Source organism: Pongo pygmaeus, chromosome 16 (genome assembly GCF_028885625.2).
Source record: "Pongo pygmaeus isolate AG05252 chromosome 16, NHGRI_mPonPyg2-v2.0_pri, whole genome shotgun sequence".
Lineage (NCBI taxonomy): Eukaryota > Metazoa > Chordata > Mammalia > Primates > Hominidae > Pongo > Pongo pygmaeus.
The window spans coordinates 67,145,060-67,151,059 of record NC_072389.2 but is presented as its reverse complement, the minus strand read 5'-3'; positions in this window follow the sequence as shown (position 1 = coordinate 67,151,059).

The window sequence follows — 6,000 nt, the reverse complement described above, 5'->3', positions numbered from 1 at the left end:
AGCACCTGGCTGCCAGTTAACACTTAAACACACAAAAAAATACATTATTTTATGAGTCTGACCTGAACTGGAAACTTCCGACAGAATGAGATGCACAACAGAAGTCTCAGTTTCCATTGGCCTCCTTTCTCTCCTTTGCTTGAGTCTGAGGAGACTTAATTTACACTAGGCTAGAAGCGACTGTGCTAATTGAAAATGAGTTAATTAAATAACTTGGTACTTAGGAAGGATTTCGAGCTGTCAAAGTATAGCCAGTCAATTGAATCAATTCAGTTGAATGTTTAACAATGATCACAAAAATTGGATATGAACTTAAAAAAGGAAAAGTAACCTATGTTCCTAAGAAGACCCTCTTGTGGATTTCAGGCCATTCCTAGTCAAATACTATTGACCTCTCCAACTGCTGCAATTGTTTCATGGGTGTTTTGCTTTATAATTTTATTTTGGTTTCCTGGACTGGAGGAGAGTCCTTCTGTATGTTCTCTTTTTGTCCTCTTTTTATGGAGGGTATAACATGTGCTCAAAACACCATTTCTCACTTCCAGTTGAAAATCAAGAAAGTGAAGTCCTCATGCAATAAAGTTTGTAGCAACAGGCTAGTTAGAAAGAAGGGACTCAGCTGTGCTTATAACAACCTTTGTAGTGAAATAAGTGAGATCCTATGATGTTATGATCCATAATCTGCCAAACACACACACACACACACACACACACACACACACACACACACACACATAACTGTTCATAGGTGATAACTGATTAAGAATGCTTAGCTCTTTCCATTTTTTTTTTTCTGAATGTTAAGCGTGTAAGTTTTAATGATGGACTTCTTTCTCCCTCTCTCTCTTCCTAGTTGTTTTTTGAATAGCAGGTCAAGGTTTGGTGTGTAATCAAAACCTAAGTATCTAAATGAGAGCTTAATATATTAGGAGAGTCTGTGTGGCATATGGGATGTCTTCAAGTGGACTTAGGCTGAGTCAACAGGGCAGTGAACATCCGGATGGAAAATGGCAACACTCCAGCCATTTGGCGGGCCTCTTCACCTCACGGAATTGGCATGTTGAATCCTGTTTGGACTGATGTATCATCCCATTTCTCTCACAGAGAAGAATAAGTTGATGGTATTTGTTTGGTGGTTTTTATCATCCAGTTTTTTTACAACGTGTTATAACTTTGAACCTCACATCAACCCTATGCGATAGGACAGATACAGATTTCCCATCTTATATGTAGAAAAAGGAGATTCAAAGTGGTTTACTTGGTTATAGAACTAGTTAGTATCAGAACTAGAATTATATGCTTGACACCCTGACACCTAGTCTAGTGAAGCATTTTCATTTCACATCTACCTTGAAAGGTATACTCTCGAAAATTAAAAGAAAAGACACATAGGACAGCAAATTTAAGTTCACAAGCTCATTATCCCCAGCAGCAAAGCTCAAATAATCAGGTATGATTTAGAGTGGAGTTTTACGGTTTCTGTCTCTAATGATGAGCCTCTAGCACTACCAGATCCTGAAGTGCTGTCTGAGTCATCAAATCAGCAGTTGATTCTAAGACCAAGCCACTGGCGATGAACATCTCTTTCTTGAACATGTGTAATTCATTTATGGTACTTATGTTACTTGTCAAGTAAACAGAACATTCAGTTATTCAGAACACTCATTCGACAGGTATTTTGTTGTTAGTAGGAGCATAAAACTTGGGAGATGACAGGGACAACAGAGCCATCTAATTGAGTCTTTTCATTTCACATATGAGGAAATCAAGGCCCAGAGAAGTGAAGTGACTCAATCAAAGTCTTAAGACTATGTAACAGCAGACCTGGTTTCTTGCCTTTCAGTCTAGTGCCTGTCCACCATGTCATGTCAAAGACGTGCACCTACCCGCCCACCCTTGGAGTGGAGCAAGGAGGAAAAGAACCTTCCTAGGGGACCTTGGGTCCCTTTCATAGTGACTGCGTGTATACATAAAATCACATTTTTACACCAGTTTTTCTGCAAAAAATTGCACACACAAACACGGTTTGTTTAAAAGCATGGAATTTAGAAAAACACTCTATTATTAAAATATATATATATATATATTTTTGAGACGGAGTTTCGCTTTGTCGCCCAGGCTGGAGTGCAATGGCATGATCTCTGCTCACTGCAACCTCTGCCTCCCAAGTTCAAGCGATTCTCCTGCCTCAGCCTCTTGAGTAGTTGGGATTACAGGCTTGTGCCATCACGCCCAGCTAATTTTGTATTTTTAGTAGAGGCGAGGTTTCACCATGTTGGCCAGGCTGGTCTCAAACTCCTGAACTCGGATAATCAGCCCGCCTTGGCCTCCCAAAGTGCTGGGATTACAGGCATGAGCCACCGTGCCTGGACTAAAAGATTTGAAGTAATAATAGATACAGTGATTTGTTTTCATCCTACTCTTCTATATTGAGGCTTGTTTCATAATTTGTAGATTCACTATCAATTTAAGATCACTATACTATTGTCTTTGAGGGTTAAGATCCTGGAAGTACAAATCTCACACACTTATAATAAATGTCTTAGAGCTTGCCATGTTCAAGCATGTTGATTACTTTTTCCCACTTAATTCTTTCAAGCACCCTATGAATCTGATACTATTAAGATCCCATTTTACAGATAAGGAGGCTGAGACTTAGAGAAGCTTGAAGTCACACCCTCTGTAAATGGTAGTTTTGAGTTAAGTCAATATGATCTGAACTCCAGAATCTGCGATTTCAAACAGTGCTCTTCTGCCCCTAATCATATTTCAAAATTAGTTTTATGAAGTTCTTATGCTGCTTGATTTCTTTGATAAGCATGAAATGAACTGCAAATTTAAATAAAATAAATTGCTCAACATTTTCTGTTAAGAACTTTTCGAATTGGTTACCAGGTAGTGTCAAGACAGATACCCTCCTGAGTTGGTACAAGAGGGCTTGCCAGGATGCTGACCACCGCGAGCATCTTGTAGAAGGACTCCTGGGGCTGACATTTTTCCAGCAACTTCTGTACCTCTAAAGAAACTTCTAAGCACAAAGTCTGAATAAAAATCTTTCTTGTAATTTGGACACTTGTTTTAGAAGATAATGAAGACATATACTTAACAAGATAACAAGCAGTGTGGAAATCATTATTATACTAGGTCTTAAAGGCCAATTTATGTTTTTATTTCTTTGTTTCTAAGTTAGGAATAGGGCATTAAATTACATATCTTTTTCTTGCTTATTCATTTTCTGGGTGTCATCAGACAAATATTTACCTGTTGATCACTGAAGCTTCAGTGCGAACCACCATGGCCCAGGCAGGCTTCCAATCTCAGATGAGAGTCCTTGGAATAATTAGCTTTTGATTTTGAAGATATACCAACTTAATAAGAACCCACAGTAAGCTTAAGCAATCTCAGAATGCCTCCTTCACAACTCCATTTTCCCCTGACTCACCACCAGCTCTTTCAATAAACATGAGCTTAGGAGAGAAAGAAAAAGCCACATAAAATTTTCTACTTCTCATATTGTTTTCCTTTTTAAGTTGCAAACTCAAGCCTGATTGTACAGCACTCCAACCAAAAGACCCCCTCAGGCAAAAAACACATTATGAAAAGCTATTTATAAGGTTTAAATTATCCATATTAACATATTTAAGATTCACCAGTGTGGTTTTTAGATGTCAACTCCAATCCACAGTGAAGCTTCGGTACAGGGTTATAGTCGACCAGAGACTCTTATAGGGAGAAAATGTGGAGTGAAACCACAGGGCTGGAAAATCCCTGGAGGAGTTAACTAATCTATCCCCTTGCCTCTGGCAGGACCAAAAGCAAAACCCATTTAGGTTTAGGTACAGACCTGTATTCCTATTTTGTTTGCAAAACCTGATTGGTTCATCTCTTTCCATTTTTTAAGTGAAAGCTGTAGGCAAAGTGTGAGAGAAAAAAATTACTTAGTATATATAGACATGAATGTATACAGCCAATCCTTGATCATTAAGTATTTATTGGAATTCTTCTATATTAAAAGGACAGCACTGAGCTCAGAAAGTTAACCCAGTTTAGGTAAAAACATGGTTTATGTTCACAGTACAATTTGACTAGGGAGATATGAAATATACCAGAAACATTTATATCCCAATTCAAGCCAGCACTGGATTGTCCTGACATAAGTATTAGGAACCTAATGTGTACTAGCACAGACAGTTCTAATCACATTCACTCAGACTTCTAGTTCTTTATACTTTCATGTCCTGGGAATTCGTTCATAGGATTTCAAAATTACAAAAACTTGATTTTAAGGAGGTTGGTGACATCCAATTTTCGTATCTTGAATTCTTGCCCAGAAATGTTATCTGCTCCCTGTATGCCCATCCCACTGCTGGAAACTACTAGCGTCATCATCTGGACTGATGTAAGACACCTAGCAAAGCAGGACCAAAGTCTCCATGCAAGGCTATGTCTTATGGCATTCTCCTAGGCTATGGGGAGGTTTTTTAGCTAGGGAGAAATGGTTAATGGTCTGCCGCTCTTGTCTCTCCTCAAGTAGGGTCAATAGGCTCCTCCTACGTGGGTCAGAATGCATAGAATTAAACAGAATTAAACTAGGTAGAAATGCAACCTTTCATTTATGAACTCGGTCAATGGGCTGTTATGGGCTAGACTCTGAGGCTATAAAAATGCACGACACTTGGTCCTCATTTGTGAAGGGCTCACAATAAACGAGTAACAATGTTGTGGCAAAGGGCAGTAATCGAGGCAGGTACTGTGGGAGCCAGGAGGGAGAGGGATTAGATTAGCTATGAGGTCTGTAGATATTTCATAAAGTATGTGACATTTAAACTGAACTTTGGAGTATAGGGGATTTCATCAGATGGAGAAGGTGCAAGAATTATTCTAGGCGGAAGAAATGCTATGTACAAAGTACTGTCCCTGGGACACAGTGTGGTCAGAGAAGGACGAGGTAGAAAAGGACCTGTGGACCGGACAAGGGGATGGGGTTAGAACAGCAGTGTGATGACCACATTATAAAGGCCTTTTTATAAAGTTTGGTTTGGGAATTTTGATCCAGAAAGGATGGAGAGAAGGGATGGGAGTCACCTAAAACTCTTAAACAGGAAAGGACATGTCTGGGTTCATGTTTTAGGAAGATCACCCCAGCCCCCAGCGCCTGGAAAGAATACTGAGCTGAGGAAAGCCTGGAACAGGGAGGCTGGCTAGGAGGCCACGGCAATAGTCTGGATGAGACAAGGTGGAGAGAGGAGACTGGAGACTGCTGGCATCATAGGAGATGACAGGATTTGCAGACCAGATCTTGTGGGCAAAGGAGAGAAAAAGCTGGGGAAGGGTTTGTTACGCTTCTCTGGAGATCAATAGAACATGAAAAGAGGACCAGATTAGAAAGGGGTAAGGTGTAAAGCCCAGGAATCTTTGAAATGAGTTTAACTGTAGACATGTTGTATTTGTGGGACAAGTTTTTAGTGATGTTTAGCTCAGGTGAAAAAGTTAGATTGTAGAGCTGAGAAGTGACCCCTAGGTGGGACAGGACAGTGAAACTCACCATAATGACTGTTCTAGTTCTAGGAAATGCTCCTGTTGCTGGGGCCGTTTCCCTGTTTGCATCCCCAGAGATAGCTGTGAGATCATTAGTTTCAGCCACACTTACACGTGTCAACATTTCTCTGATTTTTCTACCAAGATGCCCTCATACCGTGGGGGAGACTGGGGCAAGGAGAAATATTATTTCAAGTGCCTGTTTTGTCTGCAAAATGTATTTAATGTCTGGATTCTGCTACATGTTTGTTTTGATCTAAATAATGTTTTAAATTATTTACCAGTTAAATTATGCATAGTAACCACTCCCCACCCAAACCTACGAATAGCCAGGGCTTTGGGCCCCTTTGGTATATGACCGGCCATACTCCTTGGTGTGTGAGGCACAGATCTAGTAGAGTCTCACCATTACCATGGCCACCGTTCTATTCAGAAAGAGCCTCCTAGGCCCCACCTGCGTGC